The 19,779-nt window shown below is 40.7% G+C and overlaps 1 long non-coding RNA gene across 1 annotated transcript in view; it reads left to right on the top strand.

Moving 5' to 3' along the window:
• The first annotated feature begins 7,074 nt into the window (after window positions 1-7,074).
• The window catches only part of LOC119469355, a 62,279-nt gene continuing 49,574 nt past the window's right edge, over window positions 7,075-19,779 (top strand). Inside the window, exon 1 of the long non-coding RNA XR_005198145.1 lies at window positions 7,075-7,143. This is a non-coding gene — a long non-coding RNA (uncharacterized LOC119469355). The remainder of the gene's footprint in view (window positions 7,144-19,779) is intronic.

The raw sequence follows: 19,779 nt of genomic DNA, 5'->3' as shown, positions 1-19,779 counted from the left end.
AAAAAAAAAAAAAAATTAGCTGGGCATAGTGGCAAATGCCTGTGGTTCTAGCTACTTGGGAAGCTGAAGTAGGAGGATTGCTTAGTCTTGGGTGGTCAAGCTTGCAGTGAGCTATGATTGTGCCACTGTACTCCAACCTGGGCAACAAAGGGAGACCCAGTCTCAAAAAGAAGAAGAAGAAGGAAAAGGAAAAGAAAAGCTTGCAATATATCCATGGCACATATGACATTATCCCAATGACATATGCCCTATAAGAGCAGCAAGGACTAGTTAATAGACACTGGATGATGACAGAGTGTTGCTGACATTGCACAGGTAGTCCTGTCCTACTGGAAATCTTATCAGAACCCCTGAGAGCCCCTGAATGAAGCCCAGCATATGCACTGATTTGATAACTCACTCCATACCTTTTCCTTCTTAGAGAAGGAAGATGATAATAGAAGCTCCGATCAGGGATGTTGGATTCTGGTGATGGAGGACAAATTATTAGGTGTGATATGAGAAAGTATTAAAATAGAAGCTGAAAACTTAAAACCCCAGACAAACAGAGAGACAAGACCTCCTGCAAGAGGCATCCATTCCTACTTAGCTCCAAACCACTGGGGTCATGGATAATGTGACTGTTCCTAATTTTCCCTGGACAGTTTCAGTTAACACTAATTGTTCAGGCAAAATTATTAATAGACCCTTGTCTCACTCTCAAAAGTGTGACAATTTGTACAATACAGTAAATGAGCACTCTAGTCATAGGAGAATTTAGGCTCAGCATTGCCTGGTATCTCAATTTTTTAAGCCAGAAATTTGGATTTTTATAGAACATTTCTGATTTTTTTTAATGTGGGCAATAAATTCCAAATTTTTTAAATTGTCCAGGTCAAATAAAAATCACGAGAGGTGGAATCTGGCCTGAGAGCTGCCACTCTGTCACCTGTAAATTAGAAACTCTAGGTGATACTACAGTGTTCTTTGCCTTCCCTTTGGAGGCCTTAGCTCTCATGGGCTGATGAGAGATGGTACTGGGGGCCTCCCACAAGGGAAAGCCTTCTGCTTTAGGCAGTTCCAGTGGTAATCAGGACAAGGTCCAGGAGACAACAGGCCTGAAATGGGCAGTTTAGCCAGTTGTTTGAGGCCTTAATGATTATAGCTAGCACTTCCCATGTAGTAAAGTCTTACACAGATTATCTTACTCTTCACAATCGCCTATGAGGAAGATATTACTATCTCCATTGTTCTAATGAGGAAACTGAGAATTAAAGAGACTAATTAGTTTGAATGAGGTCACCCAGCTAGTAAATGGCAAAACCAGGGATCTGAACTAATGTCAGACTTGATTCAAAAAGCCCACATCTTTATTCTCTGTGTCTGCTGCTTCCCACTGTAGAGAGATCAAGTTCTCCTTTCCCTTGGGATGCTTTTCATTTGGGTGAGTCATATTTGAGCTTTTGTCACCATGGAAAATCATAAAATCTTGACTCTTAGTCTGCAAGAAGGTATTTTCTTGCTTTCATTCAGGTATTTAGAACATAGGCCCTGTGGTTCAGTCCAAATCTCCAGAATGAAGTGGGGTGAGGGTGTGGGGGGGGTTAGGGCCAAATTCCAAAGTAGTCATAAGCAGTGTTCTTTTACTAGGTGTCTGTCCTTTTGCCTAGATCCCTTGGAACTCTGCCAGTGATGGGCAGCTGGTCAAAGATGTGAGGTTTCTCAATCCCAGTCATCTCTGTGAGCTGTATCCATTTTAGAGCTACAAGTAATGAATATACCTCATGCACAGAAACTAGGAAAAGCATAGAAGTTTTTTCCAGTATTAATTTGACCAAAGATTGGACATGTTATAGTGAATCAAATAATGTCCCCCTAAAATGCAGAACTTTAGGATGTGATCTTGTTTGGTAAGAGGGTCTTTGCAGATGTAATTAGTTCTAATGAGGTCATACTGGATTAGGGTGGGACTTAATCCAATGACTGTTGTCATTACAAGAGAAAACAGAGACACAAGGGGAAGATGGCTATATAAAGAAAGAGGTAGAAATTGGAGCAATGTAACTGCAAGCCAAGGAACACCAAGGATTGCCAGCAACCATCAGTAGCTAGGAAGAGGCAAGGAGGGATTTGTCTCAAGGGACTAGAGAGGAAGCATGGGCCTGCCATGCCTCCAGAACTGTGACAGAATCCATTTCTGTTGTTTTAAGTGATGCAAGTTTGTGGTACTTTGTTAAAGCAGCCACAGGAAACTAGTACACATGATAAAGAAAAAAATTTAAATACTGAAATGCCCTTTCAAGATGGAACAGAAATCTATGCTGGAAATTTAAATTTAAAAGTTCCCAAGTCAAAATTTCAGAAAGCATTTTCTGACACACTGCTAGCTGAAGAATAAACTTTACGGAAAAGAAAAGTGTCCTCCCTGTATAATGCAAAAGTCTCTACTGAGTTTCTGTAGAGGACCAGAGGCATTGCTTGTGTCAATTCAAAATGGCTTAGCTCTGATCTAATCCTGAGCAAGACTTGCTTGTGTTTAGGAAGTCCATCTACCAAAGTCTACCACCATTTGCCAGGTCATCGCAAGCCTAAAATCTGTTATGCCTGGGGTAAGCCATGGACATTCAAGTGTGCATTCTCTGCCATGTTTGCCCTGTTTATCTGAGTGGCTTCTGACTCAGTTTCCCTTTTGAGACTATGATTCTGACAACCAAACCAGCTTTTGTTTCTCTAAAGACAGATCCCTTCCTTACTCTTACCTCTAGGAGGGGCCCTGCCTCAAATCTGATGGACTCTCTGCTTTAGAGAGGGATTTCTTACACTTTCAATTTTGGAATGCCCATAGCAACTCTGAAGAAAGCTGCTCACAAGCTCCTATATCCCAACCTCAGCCGATTCAACCAAATTCAGGTGTCTGGTTCAAGAGCAGCTCATCCGTAGGCCTGTCATTGTTCTATGGAGTAGTCTGGCAAGGAAGCTTTATTTAATGAAGGAAACAGTAATCAATAGTACCAACAGGACCTTCTCTTTGGAGAGTTTAAATAGGATGCTTTGCTGGGTATGGGGGTCCCTGCTGTTGGTAGTAGGGAGAAAGATTGGAAAGACACACAGAGAAAGAAATCATGTGGTAGCAGGCACTGTTAGTGAGTAGAGGCAATGAGACAAAGAAAAATGCAGGAAGTTGGCTGGTAGTGGCAGGAGTAGTAAAACAGGGACAAGAACAGCTGCATCATTATAAAAGTGGCAGAGCATTAGATTCAGGGCAGCTGATGCTGGTGTCGGAGGGCCCACAGAATAACTCAAACTGCATTGTGTTCTAAAGCAGCCTCTATCTTGTAAATGATGTTCTGGTCTCTATGAGGAATAGCTGTGCAGCTATTTAGTGTTTCCTGACTTTCTTACATCCTCCTGTATATCCCTGCAATGCCACCCTCCCAGTTCTGCACCCCCATTAACTAAGATAAATGTGTCTCTGCTCTTGAAACATTAAAAAACAAGGCCATGAAACCACCATCTGCCACTATAGAATTTCATCAGATTGGACTTCATGGAAACCATCCAGAGATTTTGAAGGTACCCTCTCCTCTTAGACATCAACACGTGGAAAGTCCCTTACTACTGCTTGGCTAGACCTTCTTACCTCAGGTCTGTTGCTTCCTCTTCTTCAGTTCACTTGCTGCAGAAGCTCAGACATGCTTTATAAATCAAGGCACATGGGTTATTATAACACTGATCTCATTTAATGTAACTTCATCTCCTTAATGGAGCATTTGACCTCAAACTTCCACTTCTAGGGATCTCAACTCATCCAGCTGCTCATCTCATTGAGCATCTGGAAAATAGTTTATTCTCCTGAAACTTCTTTACCATTGAGTATTTGTGTTGTTCCCAATGTTCTTTGGATATAAATAACACAGTGGTGAGCATCCTTATAATAAAGCTGAGCTTGCGTCAATCCTATTTCCTTAGTTGAGATCCCTAGAAGTGGAAGTTTGGGGTGAAAGCCTGGGTATATTTTTATAACTCTTCCTACATAATGCCAGATTGATCTCCAGAAAGAACAAACTTATTCACAATCTTGGCAGTAGTATATTGGCAATAGCTGTAGTGAGGAGGCAGTAGAATGGCCATCTCACTACAGCTGTCCTTAATTTCTTCCATGATTTGGCACAATTCTCATTGAGCCTCAGGAGTTCTTTCATTCCTCTCTGAGCCTTTCTGCATTAGATTCTGTGTTAATTCTCATCTCATTTCCATTGTTCATGATTAGTGCTCAACCATCCAAAGCCTGCACCTTCCACCCCAAGACTGAGAAGTCTCCATCTGGGAAGAACATCAATAGCCCTCCCCTACTAGTCAGTAGAAGTCTGGAAATGGTCTTTGGCTCACAGGCTGAAACCTAAGACACAGATGCTTTGGTGTGTTTGAGCAGTGGTTCTCCCTAATGCCCCTGGATGCCCATCTATAGTTGCCTTCCACTTGCTTCTTTTGGGCTCTTGAGTTCACTCAAGGGAGTCCCATCCTATATTCTGCCATCAAGCTGGTATCTGTTTTCCTGCATCACCTCTGCCTGCCGTATTACCTGGGGCTGGGTCACCTATATCTTGCTCTTCTCCACCTTCTATTGGATAGACTTCCCCAGATGATTTAGTTTTGCATCTCATGATCCTCCATCCCACCCTATCCCGGGTCTTTGCCAAGGTCACTGAGGCCATTCCCTTATGCTGCTCTCCTGTATTAGTTGTTGCTTTGACTTTAACATCTGTGAAATACAGCTATATTTTCTATGTGTTTGCTTAATCTTGGTCTCTTATTGCCACCCTCTCCTTTGCGTTGCCACTTCTGCCCTAGCTTTGCCCTGACACTGGTGACTCCCCTCACTTTGGCTCAAGGCTTTACTATTCCCAACATGCCCTGGCCCGGGTGTTACAAGCCTAGTGAGAAACTGACACTTCAAGGCTGCTTCAGAATACCAAAGGAGTGTATTAATTATGCATAGAAGGGCTGTGGTAGTTTGCCAGTTACATCTTAACAAACTCTATTCCACTCCCCAGACATCCCAGCCCTTCCCTACTTCCGTTAGGTCCTTCCTGCCTCCCTTTGTTGAAGTTCCATCTCTGGCTTCAGCATCTTGACCTGCCTTCTGGCCTCTGGCCCACCATATGATAGTCCAGTGCCCAGTTTGGCTCCCCTTCTCCCTTGGCATTGCTGGCCAGATCTAGCTTCCCTGTGAGCTGAATCTATAAGCTGCCCTGGCAGGCATGACCTTGCATTCCTGACGGCCCTACCTCCTCTCTCGGTCTGGCTCTGCTCCAGAAGCTATGTGGATAGGTATTTTAACCCCTCCAATTTCAGTTTTCTCCTGAGAAGGTAGGGCCAATACATGAATATGGGCAGTCAAGGCTCAGATCATCCTCTTTCCAGCAAATCCTTTCCAGGGACATGCCTTGAAAAGGAACGTGGTTAATAGGGGCAGGCACTCAGAACTGAAGAAACTCTAAGAAACAAACCAGCAATTATTGCCCAGAATGACCTGCTCATCCCTCTATGGCATGCTCTTACCCAGTTCTATGTTACCAATTTTGGAGAGCTACCAAGGTGCTTTTATCTAACACTTGGGGGGTCTCCCACCTTGCTACTGCTCCTGCTCCCCAGACTCCAGTGACTTTTTTCTTAGACTTATTGCTGAATGTCTGAATCACCCTGCTTCAAGGGTGGAGGTGGCTGGTCACTTTAGTGGGTTCTATAAAGTGAAGGACTGTAGGGGCTATTTAACCAGAGGGAATGGGGGAGCATCAAAATCAGGAGGGTGAGGAGATGTTTCTTGGTTCATGGGAGCCAAGTCCAAAAATCCATGAGAGTCTGGTGCCCCTCCACTCTAGCAGCTGCTATAGACTTGGCACAGAACAAGCATGTGGATGCAGGGAGACTGGGAAGAAACTCTGCTCTTGTTTCTGGCCTATTTTATGAGCCAGAAGGGCAAGGCACATGGTGGTGTTCTTTCTGGTCAAGCTGCTTTTGATTAAAAGAAACTGAAACCTACTTAGAGTTCAGGGGATTGGAATAAGAGGAAGAGCTGGCTCTTCTACAGTAACGCTAGCAGGAAAATAGGGAATAACCAGCAAATTGACTGGCATGTCCAGGGAAGTGAGTCAGCCAGGATCAAAAGCCAGGCATTAAATGGACAATGGTCACTGTCCTTCTGCTCCTTTCTATGGCATGCTTATTCCTTGGCTTCCTCCTGTTACAAAAAGACTAGGAGCTTCTGGAGCCCATGCTATTCCAGAAACTCCTCTCAACAAATCAATATTCTCTCACCTCCAAATTATGTTGGGGAATTATCAGAGCTTTGAATGGAGTTCTGAGTCTTTCTTCCTGATAGACAGGGACTTATTCTGAATATTTTGTTCACTGTGCTAAGTGAAGAGCTAACTCCTTACCTCTTCCTTCCCTTCCTTCCTTCGCCCTTCATGAACTGAGTCCCTTCATGCTCTGGCCTTTGCTTCTTTCACCTGCATTATGGTGGGGCTCAGGGTGTAGAACACAGAGAGAGGCTGGGAGAGCCAACTCATTCCCATAACTCTGGTCCTAAAGAAAACCCTTCAGATGGAGTACCTGTTAGTCCATCCTTATTAAATTCATGGTAACTTACCTCTTAGTATTCATAGCCTCTCTAGCAATGAAGATTTTCATCCTAAGTGCCTTGAATCAAACTTTCTGATCGCCCTCAGGTTCCAGAGACACATACACAAATCAGCTGTTTGCAAAAAACAATCATTATCTCTTAGAGGAAGCACACCCATTGACATTCTTTAAGCTTTACAACTTTGGACATCTTACATATGAGGAAATCAAGGCTCAATGAGGTGAAGTGACTTACTTGCCCAAGGTCACATGAGTTAATGGTAGAGCTAGGACAAGAAGTCGGATCTGCCCTCAATCCAGGGATCTTTCTATTATGCTGTCATGCCTTCCTCAGGATTTTGCTCATCTTTGGCTTATGCAACACTCTATGTTAAGTTGAAATTACTCTCATAGCTTAGAAATAGGACAGTTGCCTAATTTGTATTTTCTTTCTGCCTTTCTACAGAGGAGTCTCAAAATACTATGGATTGTTAAAGTAGAAAACTGGAACCTCATGGGGCCATTTTAGATCCTCAACAGGTATGTTCCGGAAAGCCTTTGCTGGTGTGTTCTCAATGAAGGTGTGGTCTACAGTTTCGGTTTCCAAAGGCTACAGTGTCACAGGTCTTGCATATGAATCATGGCCATGAATATCCATGAGTGATCTATGTTAAATACTGGGATCAGGTAAAAGTACAATGTGATTGTCAAATCCTATTTTCATTTTTCCTTCTCTCTTGTGAAAATTTAACTCACCTGTGTTTAAACTTCCATTGCATACATGAAGGTAACAGTAAAACACTGTGGAGAGGTAGCATAGCATAAAGAATGAAATAGTGGGTTCCAATGCCAAACAAACCTGGGATCATATCCTGACCTGGCCACTTGCTAACTGTGTGATCTTGGGTAAATTACATAACCTTTCCAACACTTAGTTTTTTCATTCATAAAATGAGTATTATTTAAGATTACTATGTGAAATAATCCAGGAAAAATGCTTAACACTGGGCATATCTAATAGCCAATGCCTTCCAAATAATAATTTTATTATTGCATTACCTCAGTCTTTACTAGATAATAAGAGACCTTGGATGCTGAAGTTGCTATAACTACATTTTTTTGGCATATTGGTGGTGCTAATTTTTGTACTCTTATCTTTTCCCTCTTTCTGTACTTCTCTTCATTATTTTCACATGATAAACATGGACTTTTTCTGATTAACCAAAAAAAGACTAGTAAATTTCATTATAGTTCGGTTTAATACATTTATTTTTAAAATTAAGTATGTCTGTTTTAATTCAGATATTCATTTTGAACATAGCTGTTGAAACTCTTAGTTTAAATATTTGTATTATATGGCAAAACCCATAGACAATATTCAATACATTGTTTTCAAAGATATCCACTTTACTAAGTCCCTCCTTTTCTTTAATTTTTTGTTCAAATCTTACCTTAATAGCGCTTAATCTGATTATCCTATTCTGCAAGCTCCTACCTTCTCCTATACCTAACACTCCCCGATTCCAGAAACTTCCACCCTACCCTACTCCTGCCACATCCCCCCAACACACACACACATTGGCAATCCTGAACCCACTTTATTCTGCTCTTTTTTTTTCCCGTAGCACTTATTACCATCTAACATAAAATAAAAATATTTTTATTGTTTATTGTATGTTTCCATATGGATAAGGGTTTTTGCCTCTCTCTGTTTCTCTCTCATTAATACTTCCAAGTGCCTAGAATAGTGGCAGTGACATAGTAAGTGTTCAGTAAGTACAGTAAGTATTGGTTGAATGTTTGCTGAATGCACATACTGGCCTATTTATTAAACTGGATCTTCTTAAATTATCAAATGACCACCTTCTTCTTCTTCTTCTTCTTCTTCTTCTTCTTCTTATTCTTTTCTTTCTCTTTTTTTTTTTGAAACAGAGTCTTCTCTGTCACCCAGGCTGAAGTGCAGCGGCATGATCATAGCTTATTGTAACCTTGAGCTTCTGGGCTCAAGAAGATATATATAGATTCACACACATATGATATATATAGAGAGACAAATCCCTGAGCCATTAACTTCTATTTGTCTTCCTGCTAATCCTAACTAAACTTTAGTAATGACTATTTGTGTGAGTATGTATATATATGCATATATATGTGTGTGTGTGTGTGTGTATATATATATATATATATATACACACACACACACACACACACACATATATACGTATATATCCAGATAGAGGTCATTTCCCTAGTGTATATATATACACATATGTGTATATCTACATGTATGTATAGATATACACACACATATTATACTGTAGGTATATATGTGCATTTATATGCATATTATATACATATATGTATGTGTGTTTATATGCATATTATATGTATGTGTGTATATATACACACACACATATAATATGCATATAAACGCACATATGTGTAAGTATATGTATGTGCGTTTATATGCATATTATATGTATGTGTGTGTATATATACATACATACACATATATACACACACATACATATAATATGCATATAAACGCACATACATATACTTACATAAGAAGGTTGTATTTTTTAATGGTGCAATAACTTTTAAATCTCTCAACGGCATATGGTATTTTTTTCCTCTTTTCTATTTTGAGGGAATGTTTATTTCTAAAGAAATAGCTGTTTCATCACATATCCCACAGCGTAATGAGTGCCCTGAGATGAAAGTCCATAAAAGGTTCCTCTTCAGAACTCCCAGACTTGAGTCCAGTTTTGGCTCAGATCCAGTTAAACAACTGTGTAATTTGGCATGGTACTTTGAATATGGGGTATCATTTTAGAATGATGCTCAGATAAATCTGTTTTTATCTAAATTAAACTTGCTAGTTGCTGCTTAGCCCTGACTGGATTCATTTGATTGATTGATTTGTTGTAATTAACTTATTTACCTTCCCTAATTTGTCAGGCATTGTGCTAGGTTCTGCTTATATATGATAAAAGGACAAAGTTCCTTCCTTTAAAGAATCTAATAGAGGAGAAGTAATAGACAAGTTTAAATGGTGATTATAATGTAGCGTAAGTGCCTCATTATAGCTGACAACAGGATTATGCTAAAGGAACACAAGTGGCTAGGAGATATTGATAGCCTGTAAGTAATCTAGACTGCTGCCAAGTTTACCCTGAGACAGTAAGGTTTTCAGGATAGGACCAGCCATTTTGTCTACTCTGAGATGGCAATTGCTTGTGGTCAGAAACAGAGGGAGCAAATGTATTATTATTATTACTATTAATATATTTTTAATACCAATGATGGTAAGGAAAAGGCAGTTTACAGAACAAGAAATTCAATCTTACTCATAATTAAAGTAATGCAAATTAAAATAATAATGCAATTATTAATTATTAAATAAATAATTATTAAAGTAATAATGCAATAATAATTCAATTATTGAACACCTACTGTGTGCCAGGCATTGTTAAAGGTGCTGGGGACTAAAGCTCAAAATCATGGTTCTCAAAGAGCTGTATCCTAGTTGGGGAGACACAAAATAAAGAAATGAATAAATAATAGGTAAGTGCATGAGCTTATAATTAGAATCCTGGTTGAAGCTCAGTTTACTGGGGGTCCACTGGGCCCATGAATCCAAATAGAGGTTATTTCCCTAGTCCCCAATTATAAAATTGAGATCAACACACATGAAAATTGGAGAAATCAGTGGGATGAACAACAATATTACAGTTTTACTCCAGGCTATATTAACCATCCTATCCATTGTCATAAAATACTCTGAAAAAGAGAGCTGCACAATCCAGACTTCCCTCAAAACACTATGGCATTGATAACTTTGTGCTGATCAGTCAAAAAAACAAGAGTTGATCAGCATGCTGGAGACCTTGGTCAGACACAGGCACTCTAGAATGTGGGAAATAAACTCTATCAAGATTCAGGGATCTGCCACTTCAATAAAGTTTTTGGGGTCCAGTGGTCATAGGTGTCCTGGGATTGCCTCCAAAGCAAGAGATATAGCACTGCATCTTACCGTCTCTGTTCATTAGGAAGCACAGAGCCCAGTGAGCCTTTTGGGTTCTGGAAGCAACACATTTCGCACATATTGCACCACTCATATACCAGTGTCCACAGAAGGCTGCCAGCTTTTACTGGGGTCCAGAGCAGAAAAAAACAATGCTCTGCAACAGGTCCAATACAAGCAACCCTACTGCTTGGGCCATAACTTCTGGCTGAGCTATGATGGTGGACATGTTGGTGCTAGGAAAGTGGAGTTCTAGGAGGAGAATCACAATGCAGGCCCCTGAAGTTCCAGAGCATCGTTATGCCATCTACAGTGAAACATTATGCACTTTTTGAAAAATAGCACTTGATGTCTGTAACTGGGCCCTGGCAGACATGGAATGTGTGACCATGGGATACCAAGTACCCAGAACTACCCATTATGAGTTGGGTTATTTTGGCCCTGAGATATCATAAAGTCAGACATATCCAGCAATAGTCCATTAAAAGATGAAATTGGTACATCCAGTATCCAGCTCAAGCAGCAGCAGAGGGCCAAGTAAACTTCATAAGCAGGTGGCCCAGGACCTCATGACCACAGCTACACCAGCACCTCTCCCTCCCTCAGTTGGCACCTATGCCATGCAGGGGTCCCTATATGATCAGTTTAAACAGAAGGAAAAAGTCTAAGCTTAGGTTATGGACAGATGAGAGGGAGCAGGTGGGAGCAAGTAAAAATGGACAGCAGCTTCCTTACTGCTACCCTCAGAGATGGACTTGAAAGAAAGCAAAGAAAGTAAATTTTCCCAATGGGCAGACCTGCCAAGCAGCATACTTGAATACCTACTTTGTGAAGAGAGAGAATAGCCCAAAATGAGAATATCTCTTAGTCATCTATTGTTGCATTACAAATTACTTTAAAATGTGGGGTCTTAAGATAACACATATCTCACAGTTCCTGTGGGTTAGAAATCCAGGTGTGGCTTGGCTAGACCCTCCAGCTCAGGGGCTCTCACAAGACTGCAACCAAGATGTCAGCTGAGCTTGAGCCATTTCCAGGCTCAGCTGAGGGAGAGGATCTGCAACCAAGCTCTCTCATGCGATTAACAGAATTCAGTGTCTCACAGGATGTTATACTGAGCAACGTTGGTTCCTTGCTGTCTTTTGGCCAGAGGCCTCCCTCAATTGCTGCCACATAGGTCTCTATAGGACAGCTTGCTATATGGCTGCTGGTTTCTATAAGAGTGAGCAAGTCAGAGAATAAGAGAGGGTAAGTAAGATGGAAACAAAGCTGTTTTATAACTAATCTCAGAAGTGATGTCCCATTACCTTTGCTTTATTCTTTTTGTTAGAAGTAGGTCACTAGGTCCAGTCCACACTCAAGGGTAGAGGATTATGTAGGGACACCAATACTAGTAAGAGAAGATTAGAAACTTAGAAACTGCCTACCACAAAACAGATTCCTAGGCAATGACCAGTAGCAGCAGCCCATTGGACTGGCATACTGAACATGCAGCTCAAGTGCCAGTTTGGTGGCAATATCCTACAGATAGAGTACCATCCTTCAGGACACAGGACCTCTTTATGAGACTGTATCCCTTCTATGAAGAATACAAAAGGTAGAAGAAGGAGTAGTCTCACTCACCATTACTCCCAATGACTCACTCTGGTAATTTTGGACTCTGCAGGATCTGAAGTTCTGGTCCCCAAAGGAAATATTCTTTTACCAGGGGACAGAGCAGAGAGTTCCACTGAAGTGGAACACTACCTGGACACTTTGGAACTTTTGTGTCCAGAGGCTAGTAGGCCAGAAGTACCCCCATCTTGGCAGGAGTATTCTATTTTGATCAGCAAGAGAAATGGAGCTGCTTTTAGACAATTGGAGCAGGGGTAAGCCCAGATTATCCACTTGGGCACCTCTTGATAATCTCTCACTCAATTGTAACTGTGAAAGGGCACAGGCAAGCAGTCCTGGTATAGGAAGGATATGAATGCCAAGGGCTCAGATCCCTCAGAGAAGAGGGTTAGGGTTAAACTACCAGGAGAGCCACCAATGCTGCTTGAAGTAAAAGTTGAGGGTAAGGGAGACTTAGAATGGATAGTAGAGGAAGGAGAGGGTGAGTGTCAGTTTGGTTCTAAGACTAACTGCAGAGATGGGACTATAGTTTGTCCCACTAACCTCCTTTTTCTGAGATTCTCTTTAGGAAGAGAGGACTATGAGAACCATGGTGGAGACACTGCTTGAACTTGTGTGGAGAAGGAGATCTGTGAGGTAAAGGGTAGACTGTGGTGACCATGAAAGCATGTTCCTCAGATCACCCTTCAAGAGAACCAGGTGCAAGGAGGTAGGCAGCCAACAGCCTCCAGCTGCTGCACATTTGAATATATCCAAGCATTCACTTCAAGGTCACAGTCTACCTAGGCTGGTCCAAGCCAATGATTGAAATGGGAAGTACTACAGCAGGGCCATTTATGCCTAACATGACACTCCTCTGATGAATAATCTCAGCTTTGGAGCTCTCCACTGGCCTAGCTGAGACTTGCGCAGAGTTGCATTGCAGTCTGAGATTCCTTCTGCAGAATTCTCCTTCCCCTTCTCTCTTTCCACAGAGGTCAGACCTACATCACAGTCTGAAGGCTCTTCCTACCTACACTTGCTCCCTTGCCCCTATATCCTTCATGGGCTTTGTCCCCAGTAAATCTCATGCATGTCTAATTCCTTTTTGGTGACTGCTTCTTGGAAGACAGAAAATGATCCAGAGCAGAGTGACTTTATTTCTTGGAGTTTAAGGTAACATTGCAGAAAAAAATACCAACAATGTAGATAGATTCTAACCAAATATGGAAATGTCCCAATTATACAAATCCAGACTGCAGTGTAACTTTTGGATCATAGATTTATACATTAACAAACACTGTAAATTCCCATTGCTATGGTCAGTTGAACACTGTGACCAAGCAGATAACTCCTCAGATGGATAGATGAGTACTTAACAGGAGTGAAAGTAGGAGTTGCCTACTGCTATCAATTCCTGTAAGACAGAGTCTTGATCAATGCCAAGACTTTGGAAATCCTGAATACTAAAGGGGAAACTGAAATTCCATTTAAGCTCCATGATCAGAATGAGAAATTAAATAAAATATTAATTGAGTCAGAATGCTCTCCTCCTTTGCATGAGCTACTTTGCAGGACTCTGCAGGACATTTTTCTGATTAAAGGGCTTCAGCAATTTATTTTAACAAAAGTGGTCAGTAAGCTTTCCAAAGCTGCAAGTTAAGTAAAAGATACCCTTGAAAATTCTTGGCTTGGTCTCTTATTTATCACTTAGACCTTTCTTGATACAAAAAACCATTTGATATTTTCAGTGCTTCCTCCCACACTACTCCACCCTCTGCATTTTTCAAAGAAATTTAATAGAACTGCTGTGGCTGTTTGGTTCCAGAGGCAATTGAAATAATATGTAAGATAGATACACAATTAGGGGATAAATTTATAAGAAGTCAAGTCCTACTTCTATTATGACTGAAGCTTGTAGAAAATAAGCATCTCATATCACAGCATGTTTATTAAACATCTACACGATCTTGCCTTGGATTTTAAAAATAGAGAAGTTTTTAGTCTTCTTTTTTTCTCTAAGAAACTGAATAGTTTAGTCACCAAAACCTGATTGAACCCTAAGTTCTTTCAAATGTCAGTGACTCCATTAAGGCTAGAGAATGCTCTGGCTTTGTTTTGATTAAAAATTTAAAGAGCAGATGAGCAGTAGCATAAAAAAGACAAGAAAGAACATAGGCAAATTTCTTAAAGTTATAAAAATAACAGTTAATAGTTACAGTACACCTACTATAGACAGATTTATAGAGATTATCCCATTTATTCCAAACAAAAACATTTTAAGACAGGGTGCCATTATTATACCCATTATTATCCCCACTATCCAAATAAGAAAACCAAGATTTGGAGAGGCTAAGCAATGTGCCCAATGTGTCACACAGTCAGGTCTGCATGATTCTAGGGTGGGAGTTGGCAAACCCTTCTGTAAAGAACCGGTTGTAATATTTTCAGCTGTGCAGGCTTACAGTCTCTGGGTCTTCATTGCAACTACCAACTCTATTGTCGTATCATGAGAGCAGCTATCAATGATAACATAAATGAATAAGCATGACTGTGTTCCAGTAAGACTTAATTTACAAAAACAGGCCAGCTAGATTTCGTTAGTGGGCCTAACCACTGTGAATGTTTCTCGTTCTTAGGTGGGACCATGTTTTAAATTGCAAAGCAAATAAATTGCTTTCAAAGTAAGTGTATTTGAAATCCTACAGAGAAAATTCTAATGAAGTTGAATCTAACTAAGTTACAGAACGTATTCATTCAGCAAATACTAGTTGAGTGCTTATTGCTGGGATGTTGGCAATACGGTGGTAACAGAGACATTAATGTAGTTTAATGTGGGAAAAAAGGCAAGTAAATAGACAGTTATTGTTTCCATACACTGTGATAAATGCTGTATGAAGGGGCAAGGATTGGGATACCAAGAGAACATAGCAAAGGGGCACCAAACCTGGCCTGGACAATTAGGGGGTCTCTGGCAGAACAGGCCAGCGGTCCTTTGCCAATTCTCTGTTTCCACCACCCAGCTCCACTCTAGGAGCAAAGGTTATTTAAACAACAACAGCGGGAGCATGGCTTCAGCTTACTGTCCAGTCTCCACGGGCTTCAAGCTAAGGCCCTTACAGTCTCATGAACCAGGGCCTGCCACTGTCACCTGGAGATCTGTTCAAAGAAATCATCAGTTTGTTTTTAAGGGTCTTGGTTTCTCTAGCTTTGCCTTGAATCCTAACCCTCTCTAAGAGGCCATAGTGCTCAAGCTCAGTTGTCATCTACTCACCCAAAGAGCAGAATGTAGAGCAAGTGGGTAAATCTGGATTAATTTACCAGGGGTTCTGAAACCTGGCTGTTTATGAGCTACTTACTTGAATAGCATTCTGGAACTCTGAGCCTAGCGATTTAGAAAATACTTGTTAAGTGTATGAGAATCCAACTTTTTAACAATCTCCACAAGTCTGTCTGATGTACATGAACCATGTTTGGAAACTGCTGGCCAGGAGGATTTCTAAAGATGCATTTAACCTTTCCAACCAACTGTTTATTGCCATGGTGACATTTACAAACATCTTACCAAGAAGGAAGGAAAAATTGAAATGGTTTTAGGGATGTTTACCATGACTTCTACCTTCCCATCACTACCATGTAAGGACAATGGTTTGATAGGCTGCTGTGTGGGAGTCAACTTCATTACCCTAATATGTTGAAAAATGGCCAGGAGTTCCTCTTTGTTAGGTAACAAAACAAAAATGTGAATCTTGAATGGATGATGCTTGCATGCTTAATTCAGGCATGCTTTACACAGTAAAAGAGCAGTACCTGTGTGTAAATCGAGCCTAGCAAAACACAAGAGAATTCTGCATGCCTTCAGATTCAGGCCGAGTGCTGGCTGGCAGCCTTCTTAGCCCCAGCATTAGTTTAAACTGATATTCAGTAGGGTTATTGAGGGCCAACTGGCAAAAGTTATAAGCAAAGGAAGGAAAAGGGTTAAAAAAAAAAAAAAGGAACAAACGACAGAGAGTTTTAGAAAGCAATGAGGAAGATATGTTGGAGTGGTAAAAGTTTCCTATTTCCTGACTGTGCTTTAAAAATTGGGTCGGTTTTTGGATTTTAGCTTTTTTGTTACTCCAAAGACCTAGGATGCTCAGCTTCTGTCACAAATCAGGCATTCAGGTAGAAACAGAGCTTCAACATTAGCAGGAGAGTTTTCAACCTTGAAAAAAAAAAAAAGCTTTGGGGCCGGGCTTGGTGGCTCACGCCGTAATACCAACACTTTGGGAGGCTGAGGTGGGCGGATTACTTGAGGCCAGAAGTTGGAGAATGCATAGTCAACACGACAAAACCCTGTCTCTACTAAAAAATACAAAAATTAGCTGGGTGTGGTGGTGCATGCCTGTAATCCAGCTACCTGGGAAGATGAGGTATGATAATCATTTGAACCTGGGAGGCAGAAGTTGCATTGAGCTAACATCGCACCTCTGTACTCCAGCCTGAGTAACAGAGTGAGACTCTTTCTCAAAAAAAAAAAAAAAGTTCTGGAAGCCATCTGGATATTAAGTTATTGCAACCGTTTCTTCAGAGCATAGGATAGGGGAGCATCTTGTTAGACTGCAGAGATATGAATAAGATGGTCTGATGGGGCACTCTCATAGAGATATCAAAGGATTTTAAGCTATCATTGTTCATATATATAGCTGGTTTTTAGGACGATCTTTTAAAGATAGAATATTAGAAACTCTTGAGTCCCAAGCTGGGAGCGGTGGTTCATGCCTGTAATCACAGCACTTTGGGAGGCTGAAGCAGGTGGATCACTTTAGCCCAGGAGTTTGAGACCAGCCTGGGCAACATGGCAAAACCTCGTCTCTACAAAAAATACAAAAATTAGCTAGGCATGATGGTGTGTATCTGTAGTCCCAGTTACTCAGGAGGCTGAGGTGGGAAGATCACCTGAGCCTAGGAGTTTGAGGCTGCAGTGAGATGATTGTGCCACTGCACTCCAGCCTGGGTGACAGAGTGAGACCCTGTCTCAAAAAAAACAAAAGTCCTGTGTCCCAATTCTCTATTATCACTGTAGTTCCTATTACTAACATATTGGAAAAAGTTCTCATCCTGTATGTTCCTTAATTTCTTTTTTGTAAAATGTGTCACCCAGCTCCTGAGCACTGCAATAGGCTGGCTAACTTTACCTGATAAACATGACTTAAGGCCGGGCGCGGTGGCTCAAGCCTGTAATCCCAGCACTTTGGGAGGCCGAGGCGGGTGGATCAAGAGGTCAAGAGATCGAGACCATCCTGGTCAACATGGTGAAACCCGTCTCTACTAAAAATACAAAAAATTAGCTGGGCATGGTGGCACGTGCCTGTAATCCCAGCTACTCATGGAGGCTGAGGCAGGAGAATTGCCTGAACCCAGGAGGCGGAGGTTGCTGTGAGCCGAGATCGCGCCATTGCACTCCAGCCTGGGTAACAAGAGCGAAACTACGTCTCAAAAAAAAAAAAAAAAAAAAAAAAAGAAAAAACTTCTTTCAAAAAAAAAAAAAAAACAAAAACATGACTTAAGTGTCTTCACACTATCCAGCCTATGGGTGTAACTCTCCATAGCTGTGACCCCAAAATTGTTACTGAAGCCTTTATGAATAGTGAAAAGGAAAACAGGCCTGCTTCTAACTGGTTTCGACACAGCAGGAACTTTCCCAAATAATACATTGGCTCTGGAGCAGAGTGCACTTTTTCATCTTACTTTGGAATGTATTTTTATTCTAACATTTGAATATGGATTCTCTAAAATGCTGGGAATTCAAATGGACTTTAAATAAAATAGTGTTGCCATTCTTGGAAGATCTTGTTCCTAGGAAATTGGAAAGCAGGCCAACTTCTCATTCTTAAAGATGAGTTAAATATGCAGAGGGAGGGAGTAATGTCACAAAGAAACTGAAAGGCAGATTTGTCATGGATTTGGATGATCAACATTTGGCTGTACTGAATGAGACAGTTCAGACCTTGTTTTCCCTCATATTATGCTCCCTCCACATTACTACTCAAGGTAAAAGCAAATGCCTATTTTTACCATTTAAAATATATTATTAAAAGCTTATATAAAGTATATTTTAAATATATTATGAAAGTTATTTTTTGAAAGTACCAATTCTATTGTAGGTAGATCAGATTCACCATTAATAAGGAAGAGAAAAAAAAGAGAATTATAGTACCCAAGTCTGCCTGCGAAGGAGAAGGACCATTCTGTTTTAGCAAATTAAGAAGTTAATATTTTAATTTTCCTCTTTCCCTTTCTCTGTAATTCCCTCCTTCTTCTCCATCAAGGTAAATTTCCCATGGTGGGATTGGCCTGACATAGTGACTGGAGGAAGAAAGGAGGAATAGGAGAGTGATTTGCTTTTCCCTAAGTCTAAGATCCTTTTTGGAGGGAGGCAAGTTGGTGAGAGATAGTCTCCATCAATTGATGATGGGTCCTCCAAGGTATAGCTACTAAAGGGAAAATAATTCAAGCCCTCAGAATCAAAGGGGCTAAGTAGTTTTTGAAAAACAGACACATCTCAGTAACTTTGGATTATCTACAATTTTTCTTTTTTTGGGTATGTTGGCCAGTTAATAAAGCCTTTCAAGTAGGCTGGCTGCAGCGGTTCATGCCTGTGATTCCAGAGCTTTGGGAGGCCAAGGTTGGAGGCGTGCTTGAGGCCAGGAGTCTGAGACCAGCCTGGGCAGCATAGCAAAACACTATCTCTACAAAAATAAAAATTAAAAAAAGCTAAGTGTGGTGGCACGCACTTTTAGTCCTAGCTACTCAGGAGGCTGAGGCAGAGAGATAATTTCAGCCCAGGAGCTGGAGATTACAGTGGGCTATGATCATTCTGCTGCATTCCAGCCTGGGCAACAGAATGAGACCCCATCTCTAAAAAAATAATTATTATTGTTAAATTTTAATTTTAAATTAAAAAAACTCTTTCAAGGAATATTTCTGCATACCAATAACATACTCAATTCTAATTCTACTACTTGCACAAAGCCATCAGACTGTTTGAGATTCACGAAATGAGATTCAAACATCTCTTTTACGGAGAAGGAAAGAATAACCCAGACATACTCAGTGATCTTACCAAAGTTACACAGCTAGTACCTGGCAAATCAAAGACTAAAATCCACACCTGGTACACGTGTGTTTCTCACCACATCTAGGGAAGAAATGTCTTGGGAGACTTTCTGAAACTCATTAAAAAATTAACCTAATGGAGGTTGAAGTTGAGGGTGTCTTAATTAGTTATTAAATTTATTAAACCAAACTCTCTGCTGAGGTCCCTCAGGATACATTCACATTAAAATATTTCAAGCCATATTAAATCTCACTTTAATTACTAAGTATGCATGCCAGCCTGGAAAAATGGGTTTTGAACCAACCCAACTGTCAATAAATACAAGCAAATGCTTAACAGCTCCAAGCATTAGGGCTGCTCCCCTGGTATAACTCCTGTTCCTCCTTTGGTTTACAGGAAGTGAAGGAGTGAAGACTTATTCAAGTTTATTGGATAAATGCACAAATGTGATTCCAGT

Source organism: Cebus imitator, unplaced genomic scaffold, assembly GCF_001604975.1.
Source record: "Cebus imitator isolate Cc_AM_T3 unplaced genomic scaffold, Cebus_imitator-1.0 Scaffold633, whole genome shotgun sequence".
NCBI lineage: Eukaryota > Metazoa > Chordata > Mammalia > Primates > Cebidae > Cebus > Cebus imitator.
Note: the sequence above shows the minus strand (reverse complement) of the source record. Positions and strands in the feature narration are given on the sequence as shown.